The sequence below is a fragment of the Delphinapterus leucas genome, chromosome 9, assembly GCF_059928025.1.
Source record: "Delphinapterus leucas isolate spDelLeu-1000000601 "Yukka" chromosome 9, BTC_Dleu_Yukka2, whole genome shotgun sequence".
Lineage (NCBI taxonomy): Eukaryota > Metazoa > Chordata > Mammalia > Artiodactyla > Monodontidae > Delphinapterus > Delphinapterus leucas.
Window position 1 is genome coordinate 44,873,015 of NC_143137.1, and position 16,083 is coordinate 44,889,097.

The following is a 16,083-nucleotide window of genomic DNA, read 5'->3' on the forward strand; positions in this document are numbered from 1 at the left end:
CCTCTTCAGTGAAGCGCCTCTCCATGTCTTTTGCTAATTGTCTAATTAGATTGTCCAATTTTTACTGTTAAGTTTTGAGAGTTATTTATGTATTCTAGATATTAGTCTTTTGTTGGATATGTGGTTTGTAAAGATATTCTCATAGTATGTAACTTACCTTTTCATCTTCTTCACATGGGTTTTGCAGAAGAAAATTTTTAAATTTCATGAGTCTTATTTAATAGAGATTCTCCATTGAAACGATCTGGGCATAGACATTTCTTTTGAGAGCTTTCAAATTACAAATTCAATTTCTTTACTGGTTCTAGGTCTACACAGATGACTTATTTCCTGTGGGTTAAATTTTGGTAGTTGCTGGTTTTCAAGGATTGGTCCATTTCTTCTAAGTTATTGAATTATGAGCATAAAGTTGTTTCCTTATTATCTTTTAAGTGGCTGCAGGATACATAGTAATATCCCTTACTTCATTCTTGATATTGGTGATTTGTATCTTCTCTCTATTTTTGTAAGTCTTGCTAGTGGTTTATCAATTTTACTGATTTTTTTCCCAAAGAACCAGCTTTTTGTTTCATTGATTTTGCTCTACAGTTTTCCTATTTTCAGTTTCCTTGATTTCTGCTCTTATCTGTATTATTTCCTTTTTTCTGCTTGCTTTGGATTTATTTTGTCCTTCTTTTTTTTTTTTTTTTTGCGGTACGCAGGCCTCTCACTATTGTGGCCTCTCCCGTTGCGGAGCACAGGCTCCGGACGCGCAGGCTCAGCGGCCATGGCTCACGGGCCCAGCCGCTCCGTGGCACGTGGGATCTTCCCAGACCGGGGCACGAACCCGCATCCCCTGCATCGACAGGCGGACTGTCAATCACTGCGCCACCAGGGAAGCCCTGTCCTTTTATTAGTTTCTTGAGGTAGGAAATTAGGTTTTTCATTTGAGACCTTTCTTCATTTCTAAGGTAAACATTAATGACATAAGTTCCCCTCTCAGAATTGCTTTAGCTGCATTCCACATATTTTGATGTGTTATATTTTCATTTTCATTTAATTCTAGGTATTTTCAAATTTCCTTTGAGACTTCCTTTTGACACATGTGTTAGGTACAGCAGATACGACAGTGAATAAAATACAGTGTCAAAGTCCTTTGATGGAATATGGCAGGGGCAGATGGCCAAGGACAGTCAATTTTGAAAGTTGGAAGATTACAGCAACTATTTACCTACCCTTCTGAAAAAGAACAAAACATTACAATCTTTCTGGAGGGACAGTGTTATATCATTTCGAGAACTGTCAAATTTTAAATGAAACTTTGGATTATTCCTGATATTTTGGTCTCAATGATAACATCTACCCAGGAAGGTGGGTGACTTGGCTTTAAACGGCATGGGTGTCCCTACTTGGTGATGTCAGCTGACCCGCCTGAATGTCTCAGGGGATGCACCACTCGCCTGTCAGGACCTGACATTGCAGCTTTCCTACGGCGCTTGACTGGGTATTTGATCTGTGATACATCCTTGTTTTCCACACATACCTCACCTTTTATCTCACCTTCATCTCTACCTTGATTTTCTCTCATTTCCTACAGCTGATTCAATTCCAAGGCTTGCCCCACCTACATGCATTTCTATCTAGTTTCCAAATCCTGGCCTATAATGGTTTGTCTTATCCAGTAGAGTTCTAGAACCATGAGGTCTTTGAGCATCATTCTCACCAAAGGGGCCATAGTCCCACTGGCCTCAAGTGCATTTTTGACCCAGAGAGTCCCAATCGCACTGACTGACCTTGAGCACCATTCTGACCCAAACAGCCATAGTCACCCTGACCTAACTACCTTTTGTTAAGTTCCCACTTCAGTCTAAGTATGTTCTGGTGAATTCTCATCACAACCCATCAGGTATATGTTATTTTGTGTTACAGGTTTAAAACTTGATTTTCAGAAACCTAGTTCACTTGTCAATGTTGAATAGCTGCCAAAGAGCAAGGGAGTGGTTTGAACCCACAATCTATCTTCTCCAGAGTCAATGTTCTTCCCTTTATCTTGCTCTGTGATGCATGTGACACTTTCCCAGTTGTCTCTGCATCGGTGGTCTTCCCATACTTCATGCTCTTCTATTCTCTTGCATCAGTGAAGCAGAGAGATCCGACACATCCTTTGCTCCCTCATGAAAACCAAGCTGATTTTATTCTTTTTGAGTAACATGCTCTCAAAGCTGGACATCTGGCTACTGTATAAAATGGTGATCACCACTCAGCAGAATAGCAAGGGAGCCATGTGGCTTTTCTTTGGTTACTAATCCAAAGCTTTCCTTGAATATTAATTCTATCATGGCTTCTCTGATGCCCTATTAAGTAAGTGTATTAAAGATGAGAAACATGCCAAAAATATGCCGACTAATGCAGCTCTAAGTCATTAAGGGCACCCAAATGCTCTCTGGTCACTGGTTACCTCTCCAGCATGCGAGTTTAAATACGCCTGTGGAGAATGAATTCATTGCCCTTTCCCATTCATGCTGCCTTCTAGCTAAGCTATTAGAATTTTCCAAATCTGAGACTTGCCTGGATTCTGAGAGATCTCCACCAGAGGCAACACAATAAGAGAACTGAGCCTAACCCCCACTGCGTCACCAAAGCCTATCAAATGTTACTGTAAGCGTTCATATAAGGCTGCCTTGTTGGAGGAAACCAGCGAGGGAATTGATGTGAGCTACCAGATGGTAATAGTGGCAGACACAACACATTGTTTATGGGGGCTTCTAAACACAGAGGGAGCAAGCACATATATTTTCCCAAAAGGCACACAGGATTTTAAGGTATATGCAATGCAGTTTAAAGCTTTTGTTGCTCAGAGAGAAGTAGTTAAATGAGGGGTTGTCACATTTGAATTGTGCTACGAAAATATTAAGTAAGTTCATTAACTTTCTATGAGCATAAAAAGTGTTGACTAAGGTTTTTATGATATGGAAAAAAATCTTATAAAGTTTTAGGACTTTGCCTCTTTGGTTTCAACTGCATGAAAAATGACACACAATTTAGGAATATGTGAAAGCAAATTTTAAACTCAGCATGTGTTTAAAACAGCGGCTGTAACATCTGCACTTGATTTCAAGGAAATTACGTGCCTCATATTACTACACGCATAAAGCCCAGAGGGAAACTCTCTTGCCGTTTGCCAGTGAGAAGGTCAGCTCCCCGGTTTCTGGCAGGGCCTCCATGCAGAATTTTGGCTTCTTCTCCTGTCTAGTTCACCCTGGCCTGGAAGTGGCAGCTCTAGAATGCCTACGTAGGAGCAGCCCCAGGGTGCACTCTGGTTGGAAGGGGAGGTTAGAGGGTCTGCCTCAAAGCTGCATTTGCAAAGCAAGCACATGGTTATTACTAGATTGTATATTCATTTGTGTTTGGATTGTGGTACACACTATGGGGAGGCTAAGTCTACCAGCCCTTGTCTCTGCCAGTGCTTCCAGAGAGTTTTTCTTACATTCCCATCACAATCCAGGAAGTTGAAATGATACCAATTGCATTTAAGGTCAATTTTGAACATCTATATCTAGAATCAAGGCTCACTTGATTTGATCTTTTCTTACCTCTCCAACCTGGTCATCCACTACTGCCTAAATGATTTCCTCCCTGTTCTCCAACGTTCTTGTCTCAAGCATATAGTATACTGGAAGAGAAAGCACAAGGTTTGAAATCATAGAGAACTGGGGTTAAATCTGTATCATGTCTAGTTACACTCTGGGTGATCACAGACAATTTAATCTCTGAGACCTCATTTTCCCACCTATAAATGGTGATAGTAATACTTGTCTTATACAGTTCGGATAAGTATTAAGAGCGATAATACCATAAAAGTATCAGAGCTTGGCTCAGAGCTGTCGCCTAAGAAATACTCATCCTCTTCCATTGTCCTTTGCTTCATTTTTTTAATTCTCCCAACCCCAAAAATGATAAAATCAAATTTAATTTTGTCAAATAAGAACCTCCTGGATCAACTTAGACAAAATCTGTATTTGGAGGGTCAGTAGAACTTGGAAAATCATGTATGAGAACAAGTAGTAAGAGGTAATAACTCCATGACCATTCAAAACTATGTTCATTAAAATCAAATCTGGTGAGAGACTTCTGCTACCAGTTAGAATATAGAGACTTCTGTTACCAGTTAGAATACAGAAAATTGGAAGATCCTCACAATGAGGATAAACCACAAGCAAGATAAGCAAGATATCTTATACTAGCAAGATAAACCACAAAAAAATCACAGTTTTTTTTAAAAAACCAATCGGAGAGTTGAGGATACATAGAAAGCTAAATGAGCTAAAAGTCAGAGAGAGTGACTATTTTTTCCAGGATAAAATAGGCTTATGGCTGCCTTTATAGCTGGTGAGGTAAAGGAAGAAAAAGAATTCATTGTAGATAAAGATAAAAAATAATCTTAATGGCTGGGTATGAACTGGAATATGGATTAAAATCCTCAAGAACCCTGGCCAGAGTGAATCTACACCTACTTGCTATTACTTTCCTAAGGGTTTTCGTTGAGTGCAAGAAGTTAGGTAGTATGCTGAGGCTGGGGCAAAGCAGGAGGGCTGAAGGAAGGCAGAGATATCCTCCTCGAGACTCTTAATGCCTTCTCCAAGTTAAGTGTAGTGGTGCATTTCACTGAAAACTGCATGCAGGGCAGGAGAACTAAAGGAGATTCCCCTTGAGGCATTTCAGGTCTTCACTGAATGCAGGGCGGGAACCCACTGAATGCAAGGATTAGAGAAGAAAGCCAAGGGAAATCACTCCAAGGCACTCTGGGCCATCACTAAGTACACTTTAGAGATGGTCAAAGGCTAGAATCTGGGCAACAGGATGGAGAAAGATCTCCCAGAAATGCACATAAGAGGGACTAAAGAGCAAAGAGAAGACCTCAATGATCAAAAAGCTGAAAGCAGGGCTGTCAAGCAGAGAAAGGTACCCTATGGTGCTGAAAACAGCAGCTGGAGAGTGAATCTTAAAGAGATCTTGAAATCCCTAATATATGGAGTCCAAGCCCTGCTGAAGGGAAAGTCCTTATCCCACCCCGAAAATATTTGGAGCCAGTGGTGAAGTGAATCTAATGAAAGCTATAACAAAGCCCCAACCCAGCTTAACTTCAGATTAGACTTATTCAGGCTCTCATGCTAGTGCCTGACAGAAGAATCAAAGTGCCCTTTTCTGGGGGTAAATATCATTCACCTCAGTCTCTACAGTTCTTTTGCCCATGTCTGCATACAATAAAACATTCTGAGACACGCAAAGAAGCAAGAAAATATGATCTGTGGAAATGGTAACTGTGAATACACATAAAATACTTTTATTTTTCTCATTTCTTAATTTTTAAATGATAATTGGATGCTGAAAACAAAAAAAAATATTAACAATTTATTGTGGAGATTATAGACAATATAAGACAACAAAAGTTGTAAGGGAGGTAAAGGGAAGCAAACTGTTGAAAGGTTCTTAAGTTATATGTAAAGTGACATAATATCACTTGAAGCTAGACTGTAATATGTTAAAGTTGCATACCATAAGCCATACATAGAGCAACAACTTAAAAAAGAAAACACATTAGTATGTCTAATAAATCAAAAGTGGTGATAAGATGGAATCCTAAGAAATACTTGATTAATTCAAAAGAAGACAGGAATTGAGGGAAAATGGAACAAAGAACATATGGCATAGAAAATATTAAGATTGTAGAAGTAAAATAAGCAATATCTGTGATTACAGTAAATGTGATGGAATGTATATTAAAAGACAGAGATTGTCCAATTGCATAAGAAAGAAAAGCCAAACTATATACTATTTATAAGATACACACTTTAAGTATAAAGACACAAATAGGATAAAAGCAAGAAAATGGGAAAAATATGTCAGGCAAATAGTTTAAGAAGACTCAAGGTACAATATTAATATCAGACAAAGTAGACTTCAGGATAAGAAACATTACCAGAAAATAAAAAAGAAACATTACCAGAGATAAAGAGGGACATTTCATAATAACAAAAGGGTCAATTAATCAAGAATGCATAAATCATTAGTGTATAGGTACATAATAACAGAGTTTAATAAAACAATAACTGACAGAACTAAAGGAAGAAATAGAGAAGTTCACCATTATAGTTAAAGATTGTAACACTCCTCTCCGTAATTGATAGTACATGTAGAAAAACAATCAGTAGCAATATAGAAGGTTTGAATAACAATATCAACCAAATTGAATTAACTGATATTGTAGAGCATTCAACTCAACAGCACATCGTTTTCGAGGGCATATGGAAAGTTACCAATATAGACCATATGCTGGACCACACATACACACACACACACACACACACACACACTCAATTTTTAAGGACTGAAATAATACAGAGTATATTTTCTGGCCTCAGTGGAATAAAATTAGACATAAAAAAACAGAGTGTTTGGAAACTCCTCAAGCAGTTGATAGGTAAGACATACGTCAAAATTTTCCGTTAATCAAGAAGTAAGAATCAAGGAGGGCTTCCCTGGTGGCGCAGTGGTTGAGAGTCCGCCTGCCGATGCAGGGGACACGGGTTCGTGCCCCAGTCTGGGAAGATCCCACATGCCGCGGAGTGGCTGGGCCCGTGAGCCATGGCCGCTGAGCCTGCGCGTCCGGAGCCTGTGCTCCGCAACGGGAAAGGCCACAACAGTGAGAGGCCTGCGTACAGCAAAAAAAAAAAAAAAAAAAAAAAATCCATTTATGGTTCAAAAGAAGGTACAGGGTACAAGGCCAGTACAACTGAGTTATATTTCTGTAATAGGAATGCACATTTGGGAAATAAAATTAAAAATACCATTTACATAGAATCAAATAATGTGAAATAATTTGGGGTAAATTTAACAAAATATGTGCGAGACTTCTACCCTGAAATCTGCAAAGCATTGCTGAGAGAAATTAAAGAAGTCCTAAATAAGTGGATGGTTCTAGCATGTTCATGGATTGGATGACAGTATTGTTAAGAAGTCCATTTTCACTATTTATTTAAAGATTTACCTGAAGGAAAGCCTCATTCAAAATTTGAATAGCAAAAGCAATCTTGAAAAAGAAGAACAAAGTTGGAGGACTTACACTACCTGATTTCAAGACTTACTATAAAGCTACTATAATCAAGGCAGAGTTATATTGATGTAAAGTGGGGTTTCACACATTGGCACTACTGATATTTTGAGCTAGATGATTTTTTGTTGTGAAGGTTGTCCTGTACACTGTAGAGTGTTAAGCAGTATCCCTGGTCACTATTCGCTAGATGCCAATAGCAGCCCCCTCTAGGAGTTGTAACAAACAAAAAATGTCTCCAACCATTGCCAAATACACCCCCTCAGGGGTGGGGCAAAATCACCTTGGTTGAGGACCACTGGTATAGAGATAGTAGAGATAGATAAACTGATCAATGAAACAGACCAGAGAGACCTACACTTATATCACTGGTTGATTTTTGACAAAGCTGCCAAAGCAGTTCAATCGGGAAAGAAAAGTCTTTTCAGCAAATAATGCTGGAACAACTGGCTATTTACACAGAAAAAAAGCAAACTTTGATCTCTACCTCACACCACACAAAAGCATTAATTTATGATGTATCATAGACCTAAACAAAAAATGCTTAATCAATAAAGATCCTAGAAGAAAACAAAATAGTTCCTTCCATAAACTTGAGGCAGAGAAATATTTTCTAGAAAAGATCCAAAAAGTATTAGCCATAAAATCGGTATTTGATAAACCATACTTCATCCAAAGTAAAATCTTTTGCTCATCAAAAGATGACATCAAGATGGGACTTCCCTGGTGGCACAGTGGTTAAGAATCCACCTGCCAATGCAGGGGACACAGGTTCAATGCCTGGTCCGGGAAGATCCCACATGCTGCGGAGCAACTAAGCCCGTGCGCCACAACTACTGAGCCTGTGCTCTGGAGCCTGTGAGCCACAACTACTGAGCCCATGTGCCACAACTACTGAAGCCCACATGCCTAGAGCCCATGCTCCGCAACAAGAGAAGCCACTTCAGTGAGAAGACTGTGCACCGCAACAAAGAGTAGCCCCCACTCGCCGCAACTAGAGAAAGCCTGCACACAGCAACAAAGACCCAATGCAGACAAAAATAAATAAATTTATATAAAAAAAAGATAACATCAAGAAAATGAACAGGCAGACCACTAACTTGGAAAATATATTCACAAGATTTACCTATGACAAAGGACTCATATCCAGATAATAAAAAGGTCTTCTATAAATCAATAAAATGACAAATAACCCAATAAAATTGGGCAAAGGACTTGAGTAGAACCTTTACCAAAAAAGGTAGGCAAATGGCTAATGAGTATATAAAAATGTACGTACTCAACAATGAAATATCACTACACATATTAGAATGGCTAAAATTAAAAAAAAGATGAATGACAGAGATGGCAATGAGCGGGGGCCAATGGAATGCTCATATACTATTGGTGGGAGTAGAAAATAAAATATCCATCTTGAAGAATATTTGTTAGTTTCTTATTAAGTTAAATACTCATCTATCCTTTGACTGTAGAATTCCATTTCTAAATATTTATCTAAAAAGCAAAACTAAAACAAGAATTTTCAAGCAGAAGAAAAAATTTCAAACTAGAAACAACCCAAATGTCCATCTACAGGAAAATGGATGAAAAAAATTGTGGCATCCTTACACAGTGGAATGCTATATACTACAATGAAAAGGAATAAACAACTATAACACCAACAATGTAAATGAATCTCAAAACATTTTGTTGAGTGAAAAAAAATCCACATAATTATTGCATGATTATATTTACATGAAATTCAAGAACAGAAAAATATAATTTAATGTGAAAGAAATCAGAAGAGTAGTTGCTTGTGCTAGATAGTTAACTAAAAATAGGCACAAGGGAACTTTCTTGGAGTGATGTAAATATTCCTACATCATATTTGGGAAGAGATTCTTAGAAGTGGCATAATTAAATTAAAGGGAGAAAACATATGTCATTGTGCACTTTTATATTCACACTGGGAGTGTTAAGAGACTGTCTGTTTTCTAATAGCCAAAAACAGAATAGTTGTCAAACTTAACAGATATTGCCAAAATGGTATCTCAATATATTTCTAATTTCTTTCGTTTAAGTGAGGTTGAAGATTCTTTCATATGGTTAAGAGCCAACTGCGTTTCTTTTCTGTGAACAACATTCATATATCTGATCCTTTTCTCAATAGCTTATATGTTAGAGTTATTTCTTTGTCTATGATAGAAGTTACACATACTTTTCCCAAGCTTGCTATTTATTTTAAAATTTCCTTCATATTTTGCTATGCAGAAATTTTTTAAAAGTTATATAGTCAAATATATCATTTTTCCCTATTGCATCTGGAATTTATATCATAGAAAAGATTCCTCCACTGCCACATTACAGGGGAATTCGACCATGTTTTCTACTATTTTTATGGTTTCATTTTCTGACATTTAAGCATCCGATTCATTTAGAAACTGGTATATCTTAAAAGAAATGGATTCAATTTCATCTTTTTCCATATGACTATCTAGTTATTTCACTTATTTAAAAGTCCACTCCTTCCCTTCACTCTGTATTTTGAGATGTCACTTTTATCATATTCTAAATTTCTATTTGCTTTTGGGTCTATTTCTGCACTTTCTATTCTGTTCCATTGGTCTGGTCTGTCTATTCAGTCACTAATACCACACTGATTTAATAATAGAGGACTTATAATATGCTATAATATATGGTAAGACTATTCCCTTCTCTCATTGTTTTTATTTTTCAGGGATTTTCTGGCTATCTTTGCTTCGAATCTGCTTTTTTTTTTTGTCCTTCAGGACAGCTTTATAGTTTTTCTCACACAGCTTTTGAATATTTCTTGTAAAGTTTGTGCCTAGGTTTGTGACATTATCTTATTTTTCCTATTGTAAATGGGGCCTTTTCTTTCGTTATGTTTTCTAGCTAGTTTTTGTTTATACGTATGAGAGCTATGATTTTTACACATTGATTTTATAATCTGCTATTTTATTAAACTCTTGTGGTTTTTAGCAGTTTTTTCATGATTCTTTGCATTTCCCATATATATATATATATATATATATATATATATATATATATAATTATCTCATCTATAAGTAGAGCTAGTTCTACCTCTTTCCTTTCATGTATCTCTGTTTTCTCTTTATTAATAGCATTGGCTGATACAATATGATAACAATGCTTAAGAGTTGAGGAGACACTGGGCATTCTTGCTCCTGACTAGAGGGAAAGTCTAGAAGTTTTCCAGTGTGTAGGGTACTATACTGGCTATTGGGTTGAGTTATTAAGAAGGTATCCATTAATTCTTTTATTATCTAGTTTTTTATATAGGATGACTTCTGAATTTTATCAAATACCACTTCTGCATCTATGGAGGTAAAAATATAATCTTTCTCCTTATTTTAATTAGTATGCTGAATTAATTTTAAAGCCTTTCTAATATTTAACAAATGTTACATTCCTGGGGGGGCACTTAGTATATATTATTTTTCATTGTGCCATTGAATTCTATTTGCTAATAGTTTAAGATCTTTGTATTGATGTTCATAAGTGAGAATAGTTGTATAGTTTTCTTTTTGGTGTAATCTATTTCAAATTTTGGTGTCAATCTACTCTGTTTGCAAACTGAATTTGGAAGGTTTTTTTTTTTGCTGTGCTCTGGAGTAGTTTAAGTAATATTAGTATTATTTGATTTGTAAAAAGTTTGGTAGAATTTCCCTGAAACATCCTGGTCCTGGTTCTTATTTTGTCGGGAATCCATAAAACTATTTTCTTTTTATCTTCTATGGTAATTGTCCTGTTTAGACTTTCTGTCTCTGCTGTAGTTAATTTTGCTTCTACATTTTTCTACAAAATTATTCATTTTAATTTGTTTCCAAATTTATATACAGACTTGTGCAAAATTAGGGTAACATTAAAAATCACTTTCCAGTTGAGAGCTGGAGCATGTGATAACTGGATGGGATGCTGGGACCACAGGCATAAACTGGCCTGGATAAGGTGGGACTAATGGTCGATCACCCTCTGCAAAGTTGTTTCTTATGATTTGTTAAAAGTCCCTGATTGAGGTTATTTCTCCTTCATTATTTTCCTATCTTGTCCTTTTATTCCCTTTAATTAGTTGGCTTATGGTTTGTCTATTTCATTTATTTTATTAAAAGAAACAGCTTTTGTATTGATCTAATTCTAGTATTTTTCTGTTTTTTAACTCATTAAATTCTGCTTTTGTCTTATTAGTTCCTTCCTTTGGCTTTATTTTGGTTTACTTTGTTCTTTATTCTAGTTTTTGGAGTTGGCACTTAGTATACACACACATTTGTATACGTATGTGCATATTTACTTATGTCATATATATATATATATATAATTTTCCTCTCATTAGTACCTTATCACAGCTTCTGATGTGTAATATTTTCATTTTTGCTACTTTTAAGAAATTCTGTAATTTTGTTTTGTATTTCCCTTTTGACCTAGGAGTTGTTTAATAGTACGTGTGTGAGTACATTTCTTAAAACTATTATGATTTAAAATTTACCTAGTTTTATTCCATTGGAGTCAGGGAATGCTCTTTGCACTATTTCTATCCTTGGGAATTTATTGAGGTTTTCTTTGTGTCCTAAGAAACTGTGACCAATTTTCCTGAATGTTCCACGTGCACTTGAAAAGAAAACATACTTCCTGTTGTCAGTTTTCAGAGTTTGCGCTGGATGTGTCTCGGACTCTGGTTCACAGTACCTATTTCCACCCTTTTTCTCCGACCGTTTCTGACAGCCCTTGGCTCTGCTGCACTGGTTGTCTCTGGTGCTGTGCCCTTGGCTTCTCTGCCACTGCCCTGTGGAGCATCACAGGGGCCTCCTCAGCTGCTCCGGTGCACATGCTAACCTGAAAGCATTATGGTATTAACAAGGCATTAATATCTTCTGAGGCAACTCTGGGAAATGGTAACCAGTGGTTAAATACTCTCTTCCATGTCTCAGGTAGTAGATTCTGAGATATACTGAACATGACTCTTCAGATGGATACCTCATACCTGTTTTGTTTTGATGTAGATGTTATCAGTGGGTTTTGGTTTTGTTATCCTGTTGCCCTGTCTGGTCTTCTTTTTTTTTTTTAATGGGTCATTTAGTGAGATTACACTTCCACTACTGACATTTTCCCACAGTTTTTCTTTATAAATTTAGCATGTTTGTATCCTTAGCCAGTATATTGTTTTTGTGTATTTGTGAGACTTACATAAGTGTGATTATAATGCTGCAATTTGCCTTTAAAAAAAATTTTTTTTGAGATCCACTTGTGAGGTATGTAGTTTTGGGTGTCAATTAAGGACCAGTCAGGAAAACAAACACCACTCTGGGTACATACAAAAGAAATTTAATACAGGGCAGTGCTTCCATGGAGAATGAAAGATCGGAGAAGTCAGGTAGAGGAGGATGAAGCAAGCTAGCCATTAGCAACAGCACAAGGCACTGCTACCATTAGGGCTGAAAGGACATAGGAGGTAGTCTAACCAGAGACCTAGCCGGGCCACCTGATGTGACCTAGAACCACAGCAGGAACTGGATTCATAGAGAAGGAATTGTCTGGTGGAGAATGGCAGAGATGTGGCCTACACTGGGAGAAGTCCACGAAAGCAGAGAAAAAAAGGGAGAAATACCCTGGATTCTCCCTTCCTCCAACTCCTCAGTCTTCAGGCTGTGTGTCTGATTGTCCAGGATGCATATCTAACCAGAAGTCAGTTGTCAAGGGAACCCAGAAAATGTAGTTTGCATGAGAAGGATAAGGAATAGATCTGAATAGATCTGAGAGCAAACAAACGAGGATTAGTTGTAGTTCGTTCATTTTTCACTGCTGTAGAGTATTCCATTGAATGAGTACCCCAGGGTTCATTTGTCTATTCTACTACTGATAAACATTGAATTATTTCTGATTTTTTCCTATAGAAGTAATGCTCCCAGAAACATTCTTTATTCTTATCTCCTGATGCATATGTACAAGATTCTCCCAAAGATTTACTCCTGGCAGCTGAGTATCTGTGGTAGAGTGTGTCCATGTTGAATTATTCTACGTAATACCAGACTCTTTTCCAAAGTGGCTGTAGTGGAATATATTCTTATTAGGGGTGTTTCAGAATTGTGTTTTTTCCATATCCTAATATAATTTTGTATTATCTGCTTTTTAAAGATATTTACCAATCTGATGGGTATAGAATTTTATCTTGTTGTTTTAATTTGGATTTTATTGATTGCCAGTGAGGTAAAATACAGTTTCATGTGTATATGGGATATTAGCCCTTCCTCTTGTTTGTATACTTTGCCATATTTTAAATCCTCCTCCTTTCTATTATTGATTCATATTAGTTAAAAAAAAATCTATTTCAGATCCTAATATGTACTAAGTATATGTGTACCAAATATCATCAACTATTTTGTGAATTTTTTCCTCTACTTATCGTGTCTTTTGTTGAACAGAAATTAAATGTGAATTACTTTGGTTTATGGATGTTCAATATGTGTTCTGTTTAAGAAATGCTTTCCCACAAAAAAGGCCATAAGGATATTTTCTAATATTAGAAAATATATTTTCTAATATGCTAGGGTTGAATGTAGGCAACATAATCTAGGTATTTTAATGGAAAGGAGTTCAAAAGAGGGAGTTCTAACAAAATCTGGAGGCAGTATCAAAATGAAATCTATGATCTAGGGTGAAAAAGCCATAATGACAAAGCTGCCGTGGTCACAAATCAAGCACATCTTGTCTGCTCTGAAGCTGGTGACTGAAGGCTGGAACAGAGCCCAGCTACTGCTACCATCGCAACTGCCCTTCACGTCAGATGGGCAGGATGCTTGCTGCATTTTCCATCGTCTTGCTTGAAGCAGAAAACAGCCTAAAGCAGCAGGTGGGTGGCCTTGGCCTCATTGCCACCTTCTAAATCTCATGTGAGCACACCTATTTGATGAAACCTAATTTGTATCCTGGGCCTTAGCTACTGGGAGTTTGAGAAATGTCTTTATTTTTTTTTTTTTTTAAGATTTCTGCAGTGTAGGGTTACACATCAGAAGAAAGTAGAAACGGATTCTGAGCATCAGTCGACTGCATCTCACACCTCCTCTAAAACTTTCCCAGCTCTGCCTTCCCATTTAAGTCCTTAATTCATCTGGTTTTATGTTGTCAGGAAGGAATCTTATTTTATTTTATTTTTTCCACACGGATAACTGATTGTCCAAGTACTATTTCTTGAAAAGTTTGTTGGTCCTCCACTGATATGAGATGCTGTTTCCATCGTAAGTGCAGTTTCTGCATACTTATGGGTTTGTTTTGGGGTTCTTTATTCTGTTTTTTGGGTCAGTTTTTCCATCTCTGTAACACCACATTATATTGATTAGTATATCTTTATATTTTTCTTGATATCTAGCAATATTCCCCTGATCTTGATCTTCTGCAGAAGTGTTTTAGATCTTCTTTGGGTTTTTGCTTTATTTTTTCATTCTAACATTTTGTTATGTAAATTTCCAAACATAAAAAGTTGAAAGCATTTTACAGGGGATAAACATATAACTACAACCCAGGTTTTATCATTAACATTTTACTATACTTGCTTAGTGTATACCTATCCATCTACTCATCCCTCTAACTTTTATTTTTGATGTATTTCAAAGTATGTTGTAGACGATAACAGCCAAAACTGATGAATGATGGAAAAAAATCAAAACAGTGATTGCTTCTGTGCAGGCTGGGGCAGGGCTGACTGGGAAAGAACATGAGGGAACTTCTGAAATGATTGTGATATTCATTATCTTGATATTATCTTGAAAAATATCTTGAGTTGCACAGGTGTACCCATTTGTCAAAAGTTGTTGAATGGTATATTTAAAATTGATACATTTCATGATATGTTTAAAGGAAAAAGACTGAACACAGCTCTTGTGAATGAGATGCATACTCCTACAACAATTAGTTCTGGATTTTCTTCTAACTGCCCACAATGGTGTTTACTCCCTGCCCTTCCGGCACATCAGACTCTTACCTTTTAAAGCTCTGTGAGGCACTTCACAAGCTGAGAGTGTAATTAAAACTTCAGAGCCTGATATTATTATTTAATCAAAACCAAAACTACTGGTGGGAATGTACTGATGGGCAATGAATGGATTTTTAAAATAAGTGATGTTGAGGCAACCACGTATCAGTTTGAAGAAAAAGAAAACTAGTCTCCTGCCACCCACCTTACACCAACATAAATTCCAAGTACACTAAATGTTTAAAAAGTACAAACATTAGAAGAAAATGCTGGTGAATATTTTATAATATTTGAATGTGAAAAATCTTTCCAAGCTAACTAAAGCAGAGGCTATGAAAATAAAGGTTTATATAAAATTTAAAAACTGATGTAACATAAAAACTCACAATCAATTTGCAACATTTATGTCAAAGATTGAATCTCCTTACCCTATAAAGAGTTCTTACATATTAAAGAGAAAGAGATATTTTCCCCTCCCCAAAGACTGAATATACAAACAAACAACATACATTAGAAATAAAAAAAGAACTCTGACCCACAGTCTCTGCAGCAATCAGCACAAAATGGCTGTAAGTTGATAATTACTGTCAGCTTTCCTAATTTTTACCCCCGTTCCAACTCAGGACCAACCAGAGAAAGTTAACTATTCTCCCCAAACCAATCATATAAACTAGCTCCCATCCAGTTAGTTCATTTCCAGCTTCCCCATGGCAACAACTTGCAATCACAGCATTCTTGAAGCCTTCCATTCATTTCACTATAAAGCTTTCCCACTCCCCTGCTTGCCCTAGAGTCGGCCAAACACAAGCACTGCTAGCTGACTCCACTGTTACAGCAGGCTCTGAAATGAATAGTCTCTGCTTGTTCTCAGTTGAGTGCTCCTCACTTACTTCTGCACTCCCAAACATGGGCAAAGAATATGAACAGGCAATTAAAAGCCAAGAAAGAAAAAAAAAGAATAAAAGAAGAAAAGTCAGAAGTATATGTAAATATGTTTGATCTCACTAAT